This window comes from Pelmatolapia mariae, linkage group LG22 (genome assembly GCF_036321145.2).
Source record: "Pelmatolapia mariae isolate MD_Pm_ZW linkage group LG22, Pm_UMD_F_2, whole genome shotgun sequence".
NCBI classification, from domain to species: Eukaryota; Metazoa; Chordata; class Actinopteri; order Cichliformes; family Cichlidae; genus Pelmatolapia; species Pelmatolapia mariae.
The window spans coordinates 29,056,126-29,059,993 of record NC_086245.2 but is presented as its reverse complement, the minus strand read 5'-3'; positions in this window follow the sequence as shown (position 1 = coordinate 29,059,993).

Genomic DNA, 3,868 nt, shown 5'->3' with positions numbered 1-3,868 from the left:
TGAACACACTGTTTTGGCTCTCCAGTGCAATCTAACTGTAGGAAAATTACTGCCAGAATGTTTGGGTTACACAAATGTAAGATGGAAAACTCACCTTCAGTTTTTCTCATACCTAAACCAAATATTCAGAAATCACAAAAATCCACATTCTGTGTCAGCATTCTTCAGTCGTCAACATCTCAGGCAATATTAGCCTCATTCAGGCAGCGGGGGAAAACAAGCAAACTTGTCCATCACCCTTCTGTCGATCATTTGAGGTTACGACTGATGTATTTCCATCTGATGAACTGTGTGTTAAATGGGTTCCAGCTGTGATGTCTTGAGTTTATGATATTGAATGTCAATGCTTTACAAATTAACACATGGTGCGCATGGTGTTAATACCAGGATTTTTTTTTTAGCTGTGTGTAGATGTTCTTCTCAAAAAGTTAAACAAATCTGAGAATGTGAAAATGAGGGAATCATTTACGGCTGTATTTTCAGACATGGTACAACAGTGGGATTTAGCTTCAGTTAATTGACTTAAAAAAATTACGCCATTATAACACTTTACTTTTCTATAGTTGCACTGGGGAAATTGGCTTCATTGAGTGATAACGGCAGACTTGCACTTGGGCAAGTTGCAGCCAAGTGTAAGGAGCTGGGATGAGAATTAACACCTCCAAGACTGACGTTATAGTTTTCAGCCGGAAAAGGGTGCAGAGTCGAAGTGCCCACTCTGAGTTTGGTGATCAGTTTCTGACTTCATCAAGGGGCTAAACAACACACAGGTGCATACACTTGGTATGTGTATATGATCGTGTATATAAAGATAGATGGGAAAATATATAATATAAAAAATAATAATAATTATAATAAAATTATGATAATTTTTGAAATTGCCACAGACGAATTGATATATTTGGCAAAACATTTGTTTCCAGACACTGTTGCAATGGCCAGTTTTACCACTAATCTTGACACAATCATGCATTTTTTAAAAATTATTTTCTGTTCAATAAATTGTCATTGAAGAGGAAAAGGAAGTGTTGCAAACCACTGGTGAGCAGTTCTTTTGGTTGCTTGCTTTATCGCTAACAATCCAACAAATTCACATGGTTTATTCAAAACATATACAGTATGTGAGCTGCTGAGTCCTGTAAGTAATTCCTTCTTTGCTGAATAAGGCTAGAGGAAGTTAGATGAATGTAAACGCAGCTATTGAGCCTACACTATTTCTTTAGATTCTCCTTGCTCTCATAGTGATTTCAGTTCATTATTTTGGGTTTCAGTTCCTCCCAGTGAAATGAAGCATAATGTTATGGTTTCTGTTTATGATTCTCTTTGTTTATTGCAGACATTGCTTACACTGAGTTGTATTATGCATGTTTATTTTTTTACTTACATTTTTCAAAAATATGCACATATATTTAAATCAGGATCAGCGTAAATTGTACAAATGCTTTATGCTTGTCTCTTAAATGAATAATTAGCACTTATGCCATATTTCAATATTTTATTCATGAAATCGTCTAAAGTAGCTTTGCATGATTCACAGTTTAAAATAATCTACATTTATCTTACACTGAGCCTTGGTGGGCCATCACTTCATTCCCTCTCAAAGCCATTTTAGCTCATCTTAATTTGCTGCCCCTCACAAATAAAAGGTTTGAAAGTAAGTGGGTGGGGCTTCCTTGCTCAGTCAGAGCTGTGTGCCTGAGATGACTATGATTATGATTATTAATACATCCACTCTCACTGACATCAGGAAGGGCAAAAACTCTGCCAAATCAGCCAGGCAGCGCTACCTGCTGTAGTGACCTTTTGAATAAGGGAGCTGCTTCTTCTTCTTACTGACATCATATAGAACCAAGAGTAAACAAAATGCATTAAGTGGTGAATGTGTACGTGGTTTATTGCTCACAGGGATCACTTCCTTAAAGTATACTGACGTTCATACTTGAAAAATTGTCCGTGTTTGATCTCCATTGCATTGGCATATATTTGACAGAAAATAAGCAAAAAACACAACAAAAAGCTTTTTTGTTTTTTCCAGACCACAACACCAAAGTTGGTGAAGAAACTCAAAATGAAAGAATGCCCATTTCTTAGTTTATGGGTCAAGCACACTCTGATTGTAGCCACAAGGTAAAATACTGGAAAATAAAGCAATCCATATTTTGGCAATGTGGCGAGGTGTTGTAAACCTGCCAATCCAGCCTGCAAGCATCCGTTTTTAAGCGCTGATAGCCTTTGTAATTTCCAGCCCAGTAAAACTACCCAGACACACATTTCACAGAAACCTTTAAAATTAATCAGAGCGTGTATTGATTCTTCTATTTATCACGCCACAAAAACACTGACTTTTACAGTAAGTTGTGGGTGGTCTATTAACTAGTAAAGAATCACAGAAGCATGGTTAAAAACATCATGCTTCCCCAGATAGGAACATACCTGTGGTCCTCTGGTACACCCCTCTGCTCATTATCACAGATATGATAAGAAGGGCAGTGATGTAACTCTCAGCTCCACTACTGACTTTCATTTTCCACTGGGACAGCTCATCTATGACCTCTGTGTGTGCTGATTGGTGTAGCCGGTTGGTTGAAACATACACAGAATTTGTTGCTCATGTGACATATATGTTGCTTTGGCCTGATTAGGGGGCAGCATGGTGGCGTGGTGATTGGCACTGTTCCCTGACAGGAAGGGCCTGAGTTCAATTCCATCACCTGGCCACATGATAACTGTGTGGAGTTTGCATGTTGTTCCCGTGTTCCGGCTTCCTCCCAAAGAAATGTAATTAGTGGGGTTAGGTTAATTGGCGAAGCTAAATTGCCCATAGGTGTGAATGTGAGTGTGCCACTGGTGCCTCCACATGTCCACCACATTAGAAACAACTCTGATTTGTTGTCAAAAATATTGTTTTTTTTGTTGTTTAAGTTTTTAAAAATATATATATTTTAATATAACTTTACAGTTAATGGGATCATTTGAAAAAACTAACAAACCTTATTTCAGAACTGTCAAATTAATTACAACTTTATTTTTTTAAAACTGTCAAAGTCATGCTGTATGCAGTTTGGTTAAACATGCAGAAAGTGTTTGTACCAATGACTTTGTGTGAATTGCACGTTTTATCACAGATCAGTTAGATTACTCTAAAAAGCTTAAAATGTTTAGGATATCTGCCTGAGAGCACATGATAACATGCCTCTTTAGCAGTGCTGTTGCTCATGAATCTGTTCACATCTCACAAAAAGCTCTACAAGGCGAGACTGTTCCACTCCACTGCACAGCGAAAATCAGTCTCTCTCATAATAGCTCTGGGCAATTTCAGACCACACAGAATGACAAGGGAATCAATTTCCCTGGTTAGGTTATAGATGGATTTTCTCTCTCTCTCTTGCTCTCTTTTCATAAGAAATAACTGCAATACGTTATATGAATTATTAAGAAGTCTTTTGCAGTGTTACATAAAGAAGGCTACACCACCACCCTCTGAAATATAATGAATATTGTTATAGGTTCAGAAATAATTTTTAGAAATTTGCATTTGCTGATCTTGCTTCACAATTTTGACCAAAGATTGGGTACTTTGAATATTCTTGCGACATGTTCATGGGCTTTGAATATTAAATAGTCACTATACGTCCTGTAATCTATCACAAGAATTCAGCTAACTTTGTTCTACTACATAATGAAAAGATGGTTGATTTGTGGAACTATTCTGACCTCATGTGGAGGATACTGCACAAAGCAGTTTCTAACACACTCTCTTGAAGAGAGTAATGACTACTTTTTGGATTATGTGAAGTTGCTAGGACCTTACTTACTCTTTCATCTACACTCTTTGATTATATGTAATTAAAAATGCACTTAACTCTAT